The sequence below is a fragment of the Emydura macquarii genome, unplaced genomic scaffold, assembly GCF_026122565.2.
Source record: "Emydura macquarii macquarii isolate MOO-44397 ecotype Brisbane River unplaced genomic scaffold, CSIRO-AGI_Emac_v2 contig_1483, whole genome shotgun sequence".
Taxonomy (NCBI): Eukaryota; Metazoa; Chordata; order Testudines; family Chelidae; genus Emydura; species Emydura macquarii.
Genome location: NW_027131620.1, coordinates 15,745,412 through 15,761,552, shown reverse-complemented (window position 1 = coordinate 15,761,552; position 16,141 = coordinate 15,745,412). Strand labels below are relative to the sequence as shown.

Here is a 16,141-nt window from a genome sequence, read left to right as displayed (position 1 = left end):
CTGAGCCCTCGTGGAATGGGCTGACAGGGGTGCTTCGGGTGTTGTCCCCACCTGTTTGTAACATGCTCGGATACAGGCCCTGATCCATGATGAGATATGCTGGAATGACACTGGACACCCCTTCGTTCAGTCAGCAATCACGACAAAGAGTTGTGTGGAACAGCGGAAGGGCCTGGTCCAGTCGATGTAGAAAGCCAGGGCCCTCCTTACATCAAGAGAATGGAGACGCCTCTCCTCACTGGAGCTGTGAAGTTTTGAACAGAAGACCAGTAGAAAAATATCCTGGTTAACATGGAAGCGGGAAACTATCTTGTGCAGGAACGTGAGGTGAGGTGGAAGCTGGACCTTTTCCTTGTAGAAGACCATGTATGGAGGCTCTGAGGTCAGGCCTTTAATCTCTGAGACTCAGAAGTGATTGATAGCAGGAATGCTACTTTCCACAATAGGTGCGTGAGGGAACAGCAAGCCATCCATTCCAATGGTGGTCCAGTAAGCCAGGAGAGAACGAGGTTCAGATCCCGTTGGGGGAACTGGGTCTCGAAGTGGAGGGAAAAGCCTCTCCAGGCCTCTGAGTCATCTAGCTGCCATCTCATGTGAAAAAACTGTTCTGCCTTGTATTGGAGGGTAGAAGGCCAATATCACCGCTAGGTGCACCTTAACAGATGAGAAGGCCAAACCTTCCTGCTTCAGGTGCAACAGATCGTCCAAGATCACCTGGACAGGTGATTTTGTTGGTGAGCTGTCCAGCAAGCAAAGTGTTTTCACTTGGCCAGGTAGGACACTCTGGTGGAAGGCTTTCTGCTATTCAACAGAATCCTCTGGACCTGAGCTGAGCGGTGTCGTTCTTTCCTGCTCAGCCATGAAGCATCCATGCCGTCAGGTGCAGGGAGGCCAGGTCCGGGTGGAGCAGCCAACCTTAGTCCTGGGAAAGAAGGTCCGGCCCGCAACGGGAGTGTCCAAGGGCAGGCCACCGATAGCTTGTGCAACATCCCAAATCAATGTTGGTGCGGCCATGCTGGGGCCACCAGGATGACACCCCCCCACCCGTCTCTCTTGATTTTTACAAGGACTCTGTATCAGAGGTATTTGGGGGAAAGCATACATGAGACCACCCAACCATGACAGGAGAAAGGCATCAGTCAGAGACTAGTCGCCAAGCCCTAGGAGTGGGCAGAATTGATCACATTTCCTGTTCTCCTTGGTCTCGAAGAGGTCCACTTGGGATGTGCCCCACCTTCAGAAGATGAGGTTGGTCACCTCCGGGTGGAGTGACTGTCACGCTGGCTGGATTGGGGGAAGGGGGGGGAGGAGGAGGGCATTTATTGTATTGTTTGACATCAATGTGTCAAAATCATAATAATTCATATGAGATATGCCATGTCAGATACTGTTAGAAAGGCTATAATGTGCTAAGTTAGATAATGTTTATGTGTTATATATGTAATAGAAGTTATGGATATGTTTGATATATCTGTATTTCAAATTGTGTTGTGTCTGGGACACACCCCAGACAGGATGGCTGCAGCAACTGCCTGCTTAATGGCACATTAAAAAATTCACAGGCCCAGGGGGAGAAGCCAGGGGAATACCTAATGAGTCACCAGGACTTACTCATGTGACTCTGGACTCCATTTTGGTTCCTGCAATATTCCACAAGCAGCATGGCACAGACCAAAGGACATAAAAGGCAGCTGCCCGGGATCCATTTTGTCTTCAGTCACCAGTCTTTAGTCTGTCTTTCAGTCTTTAGTCTCCAGCCTACCTCTGGATCAACTCATCTACAATTGAACTGAAGCTGTGAAACAAAGGACTGAAACCCATCCAGGTACTGGATGTATACCAGAGGGACTATACAAGCCTGCAAACTCCACAATTCTTCTAGAAACCTGATATATATGGACTTTCAAATCATTTGTATGTATCTGATTGATTTAATCCTTTAACACTTCTCTTATAGTTTGTTTCTTTCTTTTTATAATAAACCTTTAGTTACTAAAGGATTGGCTGGCAGCGTGGTATTTTGGGTAAGATCCAAACTTATATTGATCTGGTACTGTGGCTGACCCTTTGGGATTAGGAGAAAACTTTTTGGTAAAGAGCACAGAGTTTTAAATAACTGATCTCTTCACTGGACCTAGTGGCCGATTGGGAGCCAGAGACTGAAATGCAGTAAAGGGGGCTGTCTATATTTGTATTTTGACTTCTTGATAACCAGTGTGGAGAATCAGAAGCACTGTTTGTGGCTTGTTGGAAAGTCTGACTTCAGTGTCACCCACCAGTGCTGGGAGAATCTGCCCTCCTTTTACAGCCTGCCCTGACCTTGGCATTTTCAGGTCGCTACCTTAGGCATGGACAGGTCACAGTGACCACTCATAGTGAGAGCAAAAGGACCTGCTTGGTCAATCCACTAATGCATTCCTGACCCCAGGAGGCTGCACCGCCTCTAGCTGGATATTGTGACTCACCCAAAGGACCCACAAGGATGAAAGAATCAGGCACAGAATGAAAGCCAACAAGAAACAAACTGCATATACTCTAAACCAGTGTTTCTCAATTAAATTTGGCCACGGAACCCTTTTGAACTCAATATATAATTGCGGAACTCCCCCAAACTCTTAACAGTATTTTTACATATGGGGCCAAAAAAAAAAGTCGAAATAAGCAAATTATATAACAAATTTCAAACAACTGGGTCAGCATTTCTCACTTACATTTTCCTTACAATCAATATTCTCTGCCGAAAAATCCGGGACATCATCCCTTTTTCGGCGGTGCAGCGAACAGCTGCTCTCGGCGGTGCGGCGAACAGCTGCTCGTGGAACCCCAGGGTTCCACGGAACACCAATTGAGAAACACTGCTCTAAATGAATCCAATGCAGTTGGATCCAATTACACTGCCTAAAATTTCAACTATGCAGCCTGACTGATCATATCAAACATAACAGAACTGACCAGCAACATAATAGATAAACACCCATTCTGCAGTTTTAAGAGATAAGTAATTCACAACCTTCCCCAACACTGGAAGGCCATTTTAACAGAGCTCTCACAGACCTATCAGGAAAGTGGCGAGATTTTTGTTTGGCTATAGCCCTCTCATGCACATTACCAAGAAAGGGTAGATTTGCCACTGGGCAGTAATTGGCAGATACTTCAGGATCCTGTTCTGCTTTTTCAGGAGCAGGGGGTTAAAACAGCAGTCTTTAATGGGACTGGAAGATCAATACCAGAACCCAAGGCAAATTAATAGTATGTGGAATAAATAGAAGAAAGCACTTCCAGATTGTTAGGAAATGTCACTGTGCAAAGGATTTAGAGAACAGACTGCTGCCCATTGCTGTATTAGCTCTCTGACCTCTCTGAGAAACAGAATTAAACTGAGAACACCATGGTACAAAATTAAATGTGTAGCCTATTTCCTAAACCTCACAGAGAAGACATGAGTAATGCAGAGGAGACTAAACTGGTAATGGGACTCCGTCAATGTCCTCAGGGGGAAGCATACAGAGTTAATGGATCACTACAGAGATGTTCCCAAAGGACTAATAGGTCAAGAGAGACACAAGGATAATAGGACCTCAGGGTGAAAGGGTTTCCATGGGGAAGATGCAAGATGTTGAGTGGTCTCCAAGGAAGAGACATGGGGATGGAAGTAATGAGTACCTGCATAATAATGCTGTATCCAACTGAAAGTGCAGGGAGAATATAAGCAGACAGGATTCCAGTGTCCAGGCCAGAAATTGACTAGGAAGCAGAAATTAACAAGATATGGCTAGCAAAAAGTGACATGGGTTCTTTAATGAGTAAGGGCCGTTGGAACCTGTGGTTTTAGTTCTCATCCAAAAGACAATTCCAGGAAGAGGCACAGTGCTCCCTAGCACAATGCTGGCTATTCATTTTTAACTGACTTAAGGGGAAGAGCCAGTAAAAGAGATGGAAGCAGCATGAAGAGGCTTGAAAAATCCTGAATTTGGCCAGGGAAGAATTCCCCCAGTGTAGGGTCTACAAAAGACAGCCTTCTGAGGACCCCTTTTCAAGCTCTGGCATTGAGGGAGGGGTGCAGATGGTGGCTGGGAGTGGAAGATCTGTGATGATTCTGGTCAGTGCTGTATCCTACAGGCAGTCAGGAACAGGCTGCCATAACAGACAGGCCCCCAGGTCACAAGAGTGGCTTAAAGCCACCTTAGACTCTTCTCCTCCTGGGTTATGAGTTCTTTGTTGTGCCTCTTTGATCTCATTTCCTGCAGCAGCTAGTTATTCCTTGGAGGTCTTCCATCCCAGCACAGACAGTGTTTAACTATGGAGATTTGGGGAGATCTCAGCTTGAAGTGCTGTGTCTGCAGTCATTTATCATGTGTTCTTGACTGACCCTCAGTTTCTTCAGATTTTTGTTTTTTTTGTATTTTAGAAAACGTATTTCTGTCTCTGGTAACAGTCTTCCATCCTCCCTCGTGAACAATCAAGCAGAGAATTAATTTAGATGTTCAGCAATGTCTAGTACTTCAATCATTAAGTTACTCCCACTATCTCTTAAAAGTTCTGCTAACTTTTTAAATGTTCTTCTACACCTTATATCCTTCAAAAATGTCATGTCTGTACTTTCTGTGCAATATTCAATTTCTTCTCTGCTTTGGCATGTACACTATATATACTACCCTATCTCTGCCTAATGTTATATAACTACCTTATATTTGCCATTTGGTATCACTCATACCTTTTGCATATCTCCATGTTCTTTATACATTTTCATTGATAACTTTTTCTACCCCTAATAAACACTTAATTTTTGAATGGAAATATTTTTATTAATAATAATATCCCATGAACTATATCCATACAAGCTGCGCATAAGAATAGACTTCTAGCAATTTAGTTTTAAACAAAATTTCAGAGAGATTATGATCTGAACTACCCCAGGCTAAATTCAAAGAAAATCCTTTTAAGTCTTACATGGAATTCTGAATTTAGGGAAATGTAACTGAGATCAAAATTCAGCTCCAATTCTCTCCTCACTTACACTGGCGTGACACTTCTGAATTCAATGGAGTAACAGAATTACACCAGCAAAAGTGAGAACAAAACTCAGACTGTGTGCATTAAAACCCCTAGAAATTTGAAAATAAAAACTGGACTGTGGCAACACTGCAAATTTTTTCTTATTCCATTTTACTATACCTATTGTGAATCCCTCCTGTCATCCTACAGCTGGCATACTGCACTGTGGCACCTTAAATCAGCCATAGAGCAAGTGTGAAGAACAAGAGTCTACAGATCATTGGTATTTTTTTTTCAATCTGTGGTTTTGCTAAATATATTCATATAAGTTAGGTGGTGTATTCAAAACAGCAGCCACTTAGCTTACTGCTGTCAAAAAACTAATGAACTTAAAGCAGCAGAGTGCAAGCTAAATTGATGTACACAAATGTTTAAGAAAAAAAATACAGAAAAAAGCCCGTTTACAGCTAGAAATCACCTTACCAAAATATTACTATCTGGGCAAATAGTATAAACAGCATTCTATTTACACTACAAAGTTTACACACTGGATACTTATGCAGTGGGTACTGCAACATTGCAGAGTAACTGGACTACAGAAGGTAAGGATGAGGAGATAAGATTTCTTTCACTGCTTTTTAAACTTGCTGCAGTGGATGCCTTTTTTAGTCCTTGGAAGATTGATGATTCCATTATTTGGAGTACTCAGCAATAAATCTCAGAGTTTAGGCTAAAGTGAACACTTTTCCCTACTTTGCGTCTTCCATTACACTGTTATTCATCATGTTTAATCATTCATTTACCTCTGACTGCTACTGCACTTGGGGAGGACTGGCACATTATTGATTTTTTACTTTTACCCTTTAGAAGGTGGGTAAAGGGCTTTATAATGGCTTAATCAAAAGTGACATACCCAGGGCAGGGGGGCTGCAGACCTCAGGAAATAGCAGCCAGATGATGTACCAAGTTATGATGAAATTAAAAGTCAACAAAGAAAGCAAATTATAATAAACTGAAAATTAAAGTGGATACTCCTGGGAGACCATAAAATATGAAGCAGTGCTCTGCTTAGCAACAAATGTTTCTGGGGAAAATGAGACTGAGTTGATGGAAGGAGTTTTAGAAATTCAAACTTCAACAAAAAAAATGGAAGGCGGTTTTTGCCAACAGAATGTTAGACAATGTAATTCAGACTCAAGTATATACTTGTTTGTCTACAATTAATTTTCACCCAAAATAAAGGATTTAATTGTAGCATTTCAAAAGCAAAATCTATGTAAATAAGGCAGCACACATTTTAATGTTTTGATAAGCGGGCTTGTTTCTTATAACCTAACAAGGCAGATAAAAAGCAAACCATTCTGGCCTTTGTTCTTGGGTCAAAAAAATACAGGGGGAAAAAAACCCACCTTAAATCATAACTTTCCCCTAACTTCTGCGATGACACCTGGCAAAGTATTCTTCCATAAATCTGCATGCCACACATTCAACCCCAAATCAATGCATCACACATCATCAATACTGGTTACATATCACTTCATACATCACAGATGGAAAGTGAAAATATATCCACTAATAGCTAAATATATATATATATTTTTTGCAGTTAAACAAGTTCTTATTTTTGAAAGGCAAAAAAGACATTTGCTGACTTTGAAATTCAAAAAGGGACCCAACTTGTTCATGTAATTCTTTCCTAGAATCCTCACTACACCCCTCATAACCTTTGCCTTGTTATTGCTTAACTGCTGTTACCCTGAGTTAGACCAGCACTATTCTGTTGTCTTTCAGGGACTAAACCAATGTAACTGACAGAAAGTGGCACCTTATGAGATCTAGCCTATGTAATGCCAGGTTTAACAAGTGTTACTTTGTACATTCTAAACAGCAACAGAGAAACAGATCAAAAGCTAGAAGTCAAGCATGTGTGCCTTACAGACAACATTCACAAAGCCCTCTTCTGAGGTTCTTGAACCAGTTACCAAAGAGGTTCTGTAGCCCATTGTGGATCCGCTGAACCATCCCAGGCACAGGAACAAAATGAGAAATCTGGCTATTACATGATTCCTCAGTGGATTATACCACAAAGGAATGTAGCACAGGGTTTGTCTGTAATTATGGTGCAATGAGTGAGTTCACTCTGTAGGCTTCGGTATCCTAAATCCTGCTCATCTCTTCCCACCCAGTAAGAGTAACCTGTGTGCACAGCACTGGTTCTGCCAGTACAACGGTTACCTTTTAGTTCCTGTGCAGCCCATGTCACCTGCAATGGCTTCATCTATTATAAAAACAGCCCCACTGATGATCCCATGGTCTCAGGTACCCATATCATGTTTGATCCCACTGGACACTTTTTATCATATAATCCTTAACACCATAGTCATCCAACTAATCACAATATAGACCAGGCCAGTGAGGAACACTCGCATCAAACAAGCATCTTTAAATTACTTTCTTATTGATAGATCTTGGCTTTAATGAGCCACCTGACTGCAACCATGACAAGTTCTTGAACAAAATTAAACAAGGTCATTCACACCAACAGAGAATTAATCACTGCCAGCACTTTTCTCTGGGTCGTTTCATAGTCTCCATACTTGGGACAGCAGTTAGCCCATTCCTATTGCACATAGTGCTACTCACACGCTTCTTTTAGCTGCACTTTTCAAATTACCTGAGCTCAAAAGAAGGAGCTCTTGATATTTCTACTATTAAAAAGGAAATAAGGACATATTCTCTGGGCAGCTTATTTTTAAATTTCCATTGGCATGGTACTGCTGTAAACAAAGTAACAGTGCATAAAATAATAGAAGAGAGGAAAAAAAGACCACAAAAAAGTGAGCAAAATAGCACATTTCTGTGCTCCTCGCACTTTGAGGGATTAAAAAATAGTTAATGACAATGATTAAAGGACCTATTTTTATACCAAGAGAGAAGTCTAAGGACTGGGAGTCAGAAGTTTTGAACTCTAATTTTGCACTAATACCAATTCCTTCCATTATCTTGGGTATATTTATGGCCTGAATTTCAGGTGTGCTCAGCACTGAACTCAAGTTGAAGGTAACACTGCACCTCTGAAAAATCAGGCCACTGACCTGTCTATCTCAGCTTCTCCATCTGCAAAATGAGGATAATAATCACCGCCTACTGAATTGCTTGTATAGCAATTGAAGATGTGAACTGCTATATTAAGGCTAAGTATTATTACTACTATTGTTCCTTTGAAGGATTGTTTTCTTGCCATGAAATGAAGGATAATTTCCAAATATTAAGAAAACAAGAATAAAGAGTGATAACGCCTTCAAAAAAACCTAGAGCTTGAGATCTCTCCTTCAACCTCACGAGGTAGATTATCTTCTGGTGTGAATTGACGTAGGTCCACTGAAGGGACTTCAATGGAACTATGAAAGTTCACACCAATTAAGGATCTGCCCACTATGTCTATAGCCTATTACAATGACACTGCTCTACATTATGTACATAGACTTCACTCCCAAGTTCCGAAAACACTTTCACACCCTACCTCCACAGCCTCATCCCACACATCCCTCCCAGCTCTGAAATACAATGATCTCTCTCCTTCTCAGCATCTTCTCTATCTGGGGCCTTCTTAGTTACGAAGTTTTGCAGAGTTCTTATTACCAAGCCAAATAACTATTTTTGTACTCAGCTTGTAAAATGGGAGACAGGCAATGGACCTAATACCCCACTATGTTATACTAGTTCAACAATGGGGTGACTCCACTGACAAAAGCAACACACTAGTGTAAAACTGCTATGATGCAGTGGATAATCAGATCCAGTAACTTTTCTTCAGCTCAACATATTCTACATACAAACTGAACAAGAGTTACGGACATACATCAACTACAATTCAGCAGCACAGGCTTTGCTATGCAATGCTGTTGGATAGTTTCAATCATAACGCATCTTATTGTTCAGTACATCAACTCCCCCTCAGGTCTTATTTTCAACTGCCAAAACAAACAGGAAAAATAACCCACTAATCACTGGATATTTCAGGGTTTAGAAAAATCTATTCTTGAAACTGAAAAAAAAAAAAAATTACCTCCTGTTAGGGAGGGAAAGTGAGAGTCACCAGTTTTTACCCATAATGTTTCAGTCAGGTGTTCTAGTCTACACAAATTACCCGTCAACGGCTGTTTATTCTAGATTTAATCTGCAGGAGGAAATTCATGTCATCTGCCAGAGCCCACTCTGATATCTCCAACAGGAGATTAAAATAAGACATTCTGGCAGAACTCAACAGCAAATTATTTAGCATGACAAACATTTTTGACAAAGTTCCAATTTGAGATTGGAGTGAGTAACTGAAGGTGTGTCAGCCACACAGTAACTGAAAAATTGGCTCTAGGAATGCAGGAAAGGCAAACACAAAGAAAAAAAAAGGCAAATGAAAATTCCAAGATGAAGGGTGGGGATGTTATTGGGGAACAATAAAGCTACATAATTAAATGAAGATCATAGCCAAGTTCTATATAGAGGAAGATCTGATCTTTTAAAATTTTATATATGACACAGACATGCAAGAAGGGGAAATCAGTAATGATGATGATGAATCTTTAGATATATAGGGTGTGAAGAGAAGAGCTCCATTTTCAGACAGTGGGTGCTCAACACTTTCTAAAAGTCAGACTTCCTTTAAAAGGCACCTGGAGTTGTGCACATCAAAATTGTGGCACCCAAAATCTCTAGTCACTTTTCAAAGTCTTGGATTCTTATCCCTACATTTTCCTCTTTCTGCTGTCAGTCACTCGCACTGTGATGGACAAGATTGTGAGTTTCTTTGGGAAAGAGCATTGTCATTTTATTTACCTCTGCCATGAACATCAACAACAATTATCTAAGTAATTACATTTAAACAACAGTCCTACATTAGAGGCTGCAAAGTCAAAAATTAGGAAGTGCCAGAATTAAATACCTGTGTAATCTTAATTCAGACTCCTTGTGCATATGCATTATGATACAGTCTCTAATTATACCATCATATACTATTCATCTCCCTTCCATGTGCACCCCCTCGCCACACACACCCACACACCCCTTCTCTCCCACTCTACTTCTATTCTTCCCCACACACACACATCCATTTCTCGACCCTCTGCATTTCAGTCAAGCTGCTTCCTCCTCCACACTGCCTGGGAGAAGTATTGAGAGCACAGCTCTGGTGCTTGGCTGCATAGTGGGGCCCACCAGCGAGAGAACCAATTGCAGGGAAGTCCTGCTCAAACCCTGTTGCCCTGGAATTGACCATGCTCAGTCACTGTGTGGGGAGCACATGTGCAGTCCAGTCAGCACCTAGTTGCTATGAGAGAATGGAGCATGTTGAGTGCAAACTGACATTGGTTCTGACAGGCATCTCAGATGTCCTGCATCTCCTTATAACCCTGGAGTGATCAGACCCTTGATATGGGCTCACTCGGAGTGAGTCTGCCCATTCCAACAGACAGTGCTGCTGCAACTTGCTCCAACATAGAAACTGTGGGGAGTTTGGGTTCCATTGCTGTACACAACTCTGCCACATGGATATTCTTCTACTGAGTGGTAGGTGAGGCACAAGCATCCAGAATTATTCACCATTTACTCATGATTTTTTCATAATTTTAAAAAATGGGTGTTTCTGGCAAAACAACAGTTGTTAATTCCTGAATTTTACAGATTTAATTTAAAAAAAAAGAAATTATTTGGCTGTACTGTTACAATTCCATATTTCAGAATCCCACATTCGTGTTCTAAATGATTTTGAATCTTCTCAGTAGAAGAGAAGGCAACTTTGGAAAAGTAAGTGGCAGAACCATTTTCTTTATGATAGCTGCTTTTCTGTTGCTGTGTAGTGATATTCTTTGATTTTTGTTGCACTCACAAGTCATGAGGTGCACTCTACTGCAATAACAGAACACAGTTACCTTGCTATTACATTTAGTAAGTTGACTAAGTGAACACAAAACGTTCAGAGTTCACACTACTAAAAGCAGCAAATGTCAGTGCAGCCAGCTCACCTGGGCTTGCTCTGAAAAATGATGGCAAAACCTTTCCTCTTGTCTTTTAAGTGCTTGATTTAATTTTACATTGTAACCCAGAGAATCTGAGATAAAAAGACCAGAGTGTAATACCTCTGAGAGATGATGGGCACATATCTCCCTTGTGAATTGACCTTCAGTGTTGCTCTGTGTCTTTCAACAAGATTAGAAGGACTATTCTCCCACTGACATATAGGATAGGGAACTTTAGAGCTAACAGGAGAATGGTCATATTATGCTACAGACTTTTGCCTTAGTTCTTCCAAGTATAAATAAGGGTATAGGGGTGGATATTTTTTGTTTTCAGTTAAGTGAATTTTCCCAGAAGGACACTTGCTTGTCCAAGAGGTTTAGCTAAGCAAACAGATACATAAAAGCCAAATACAGGCATATAGATTATAACCTTTATTTACTTACAGAAGGACTAGCATGTGGGTGGCTGCTTCTAGCTAAAACATGGAAGCACATTATGCTGCTTTTTCAGTGTTTATGCATATATGGCCATTTTTGAGGGCAACTGCATGTTGATCCAGAATTTGGCATATTTGTTTCCCCCTTCTTCCTCCTGCCAAAACAACAACTAAGAGAAGAGACCCTTTTGGCAGCAAAAGGGCTTCTTAATGAAAACACAGTAATTGAACTCTGACACTACTCAGCTTCTTTGATGTGACACTATTCACCTTGGCAATTGCACAGCAGAGCTAATCACATACAGTGTTTAAACTACCAGAGGTGGAGGTCAGAGGCAGAGTGAGATGAATTGGAAATCTAAATTCTTGGAAACTATAATGGCAAAAGTATTTGTAAGCACTGAAAAAAAAATCCTCTTTGTGACACCTAGAACCGAGAAAAAGGAAAGAACTGCTTAGGAATTTTAATTCATAATCAGTACTAGCATATGTACATTCTTCCATTATGTGTCCAAAAAAAAAAAATCACATGTCCTTGCCCTAATACCGTTGGTATTTACAAACTTCTTTCTAAGGAAAGACTTTTCCTTTTCAGTGTTTTATCTACATTTCTGGCACCATGAATGAAGTCAAGCAGTATTTGGAATAAAAAGAATTCGCTTGTAATAAGTGAAGCACTGAAATTCACTCAAGGATGTTTATAAATAATTAAGTGGGTGATATACGGCTACATTACCACAAGACTCTTATGGTTCAAATTGTCACTTCTCAGCATGACTCTGGTAAGAATTTGTTTTTCTAGCATAAAGAGTCTCTTAATTAAATCTTCATCCTTCAATATGGCAAGACTTATCCTTGTTTATACAGGCTCAGTTTAATGCAAACTTTGTAAAATTTACTCTATGAAATGTTCATTTTCTGCTTAAAATTACCCAAATTGCTTGTAGGATGTGTGGGTGTGGGTTATTTCTTGGTGGTTGTTGGTCTTTTGTTTTTTTTTTTAAACTTCTTTAGATAGAAATTCTGCACGTTCTTTAGGAGGAAATAAATTATCCTATTCAGGTCCTGGGAGTAGGCATCTGAAAATAATTGTTCTTGAAAAAATAATAAAATTTCAACATATTGTTACTATGTTGGAATGAGTTTCACTCCACTGGCAGAGTCATAAAGTTCTGTATAATTGCCCATGTCTGAATGACCTCAGGCTCCAAATACAATCATTGGTCCTTGCATGCACGCGCGCGCACACACACACTGTCACTTTTAGTGCTTGAATATTGACGTATTTCTTTTAGGTTCTTTGCAGCCCTTTAATGACCATAGCAATTAATAATGCATCATTCTCTCTCCTCTAGCTAATTTTAATTGCTGTAATTTATGTCCCTTGACAATACTGCACTACACATGTAATCTATACTGCTGTGACTGAGTTAGAAGATCATACACTCAAGGTCCTTAGCAAGTAAACAACACAGTTCCAAGTTCATGGACACCATCTGCAATTGACATCAATTACTGTTCAAGGAAACAAGCCATGACATTGCAGGTAACAACCAGTTGATTTTTATGTTCTGAAACAGAGTGGACCTCATCATTAGAGCTATGACAATTAATTAGAACTTCAGAGCTACAGAAACAGCACTTCATTGATAAACCCCTAAACCCAACTGTTGGATAAGTGAACAGAGGGGAAAAAAATCAATCTAAAATTAACAGCTAAAGAGCTTTTGCAGTACATGACCAACTACAGGCCCATACTTCTATATGAAAATTCATCAAATGGAAAATACTTACCTACAATGCAGAGCTAGGTAAAGGCAAAGCACTATAGTTTCATGACTTGAACCAGAACTTCAGCTTTCTCTGAAAAACAGACAGGTTTCCAGAACACATGGATACAAGGAAAATCTTCAAAGTACGACCCAAGTGTAACTGAGGCCTGCCTGAGTTTGTAGATAGCCTGAAACAACAAACCCAAACAGGTGTGAACTACCCCATCTACTCAGCTCTGAAACCTGCTCCTCCTGCAAGGATGCCCCTGTGATGCTGTCAGGAATAAGAGTGACCATTTATAATATTATTAATACCAATATGACAAAATTCCAATGATTCTTGCAAGATATGCCATGTAAAGTACCACTGGAGAGGTTGTGATTTGCTAAGTATGATAATATTGTGTGTGTAACATCTTTGTATTGTAATGTATGGATATGTGAGATATATCTGTGTCCAAAAACTTGTGCTGTGACACTCCCCACCAAGGCAGATTAGCATCGGCACTGTTCAGCCTGCTTGATGACTCATTGAGGTCCATCAGTTACACAATGAGCCCAGGGAGAGAAGCCAAGGGCTACACCTATGAGTCCTCAGGACATGTAGGGAGTTGAGCTTTTCCCTACCCATGTACTATGAGCTAGCTTGTGTTTGAAACACAGGATGTACAAGCCACATGGTAGAGACTGTAAAATGCAGCTTCACCATCTCCATTTTGTCACTCATCAGTCATTCCTGCTTCTTACTTCTGGATCAACTCCTCTACAACTGAAGCTGTGAAACAGAACTGAGACCCATCAAGGTTCTGGATGTACTCCAGAGGAACTGTATAAGCCTGCAGACCCCCCAATACTGCTGGGAATCTGATATACATGTATCTTGAAGTCATTTGTATGGATCTTTGATAATTTAATACCTCTCTTCTTGTTTGTTTCTTTGGTTTAAATACTAAAGGATTGGCTGGCAGCGTGGTATTTTGGGTAAGATCCAAACCAGTATTGATTTGGTGATGTGGCTGACCCTTTGGGGATCAGGAGAACATTTTGGTAAAGGGAACAGAGTTTTAAGTAACTTCCCTTTTTACTGGACTCTTTATTCAGCTCATTTCTTGCCTACATCTCCTATTATTCCCAATCCACTTTGTCCAAACCATGACGCTTTCTGGCCTCTGGACAAACTTCTCCCACTCTTGTTTTCATCATTCCTTCATGGAGCTCCCTCTGCCTAGAAATATCTTCCTGGTCCAACATATCATGCTTTTACCCTTGTTTCCTGCACATTCTTACTCAAAACATACTTAGTCCATAAGCCTACTGTTCTTTGTCGTCTCCACACAAGTGTTATTTTTTTTAAATGCCCTATACCCTGTATCCTGGTGCAATACTTACACCATCTAATTACTTGCTGCATATTCTATACATTCTGTCTTGTATGATAATTTAGATTGTAAACTCCTTGGAGTAGTGATTAGGTATCTCTCTTCTGTATAATAACAAAGGATACTGTCTTTCTCAACAAATGATCAACAACATTATTAAATATTCCTTTTTTACTTAAGTCTGATTTTGTCCAGTTATAAATTTACTCTCTCGCCCCCCAGAAGGTTAAAAGTTCAGCATCATTGATATTAAGAGGCCATAAAAAGAGTTTGACAGAAGCTGCTAGCCAACAAACAAAAGCACCTTTTAAAGGAATTAGGACCATATCTTGGCTGCTATCTGAGTAGCAAATTCCCACTGATTACAAAGAGTAACATGTATGGAGCTGTAGCAGGACATAGCCCTGTTAGGTATTAACTGAAGGCTACCTACCTATTTGCGTTCAAGGATGTAAATTGGATGGGTTTGAAGAACTAGACTTTATTTTTTAGCATTTCTTCCAATGATTTGAAGTTAATGTGTAAGAGTGAGAGAGAGTGAGAGAAATGGGGGTGGTGGGGAAGATTTGGACTGCACACAAACAGTAATAATTATTAATCTCTGACACTTCAGCAATGACCATTATTTCAATGGAACTAAATATACATATCTGGTCCAAATTCTGCCCTGCATTACACTGAAATTGACATGGCTGTGTAAGTGCAACAGAGGGTGCAATTCGATCCAACTATCTTCAATTAGTTACCTACTTTTCTTTAATTATTATGTGGTTTTCTAAGGATATACTGTAGTAGCAAATGAAAAGAAAGGGAAGGCAAACCAACTCTAACTGTGGCTTGCAATGCATCTATCATCATTCAGCCTCCAAGTGCCTACTAATGAAGCTTTGAAAGAGTACACAACTAGTCTCTAGTGAACTATATCTTATATGCTACCCCCAGAACCAATCTGAAATGCTCCATAAATTTACTGGCACTGAGCTGAAACTGTGCATATCTTTAACCTGTTTGATCTCCATCAGGAGATGATTTCTTATGCTGTTAATCACCTCTAAAAAGCCAGAAGGAACAGAGGAAAATGGGGGCATGCTAGGGCAAAGGGGTAGAAGATTCTGTAACCACTAGTTCACACTCCCTTCCAGAACCCGAAATTTGAACCCAGAATTTGAGTCCCAACAGTCCTCTCCTGTCAGCAACTGCCTGTGAAATCCACTGACAAAGTGTATGTTTCATCTTTCTCAAGTAGCTCTCCCACGTTGAGGATAACATACTGCTGTTACCAACAACTACTATCTTAGCTCGAGAAGTATATAGTGCTCTGGATCTAAAGGTTCCAACTCTGCTAATAATCCGTATGCTGGTCATTACAGAATTTCTGTTTTTTTCCAGTCTGTTATTTTAAAAAACTCAAGAAATGACGGTAAGAGAAACATACGTCAAATGAACACTAAGGGTGTGAAGTAAAGTATTGAAAAGTTAGAAATCACCAGAAGGTTGCCAGTGCAACCTTAATTCAGCCCTCTTGTGCATATTTGTTATTATAC

At 40.3% G+C, this 16,141-nt stretch overlaps 1 protein-coding gene across 11 annotated transcripts in view; it reads right to left on the bottom strand.

The window, feature by feature from the left end:
• The window catches only part of SULF2 (sulfatase 2), a 209,140-nt gene that overhangs the window by 114,496 nt on the left and 78,503 nt on the right, over positions 1-16,141 (bottom strand). The window contains exon 1 of one of the 11 annotated variants that reach the window (XM_067554310.1): positions 13,241-13,358. The exons of the other annotated variants lie outside the window; for them this stretch is intronic. The gene's annotated coding sequence lies outside the window, so the exon portion shown is untranslated. Of the gene's footprint in view, positions 1-13,240; positions 13,359-16,141 lie in introns of those variants that run through there. 11 annotated transcript variants of the gene reach the window in all.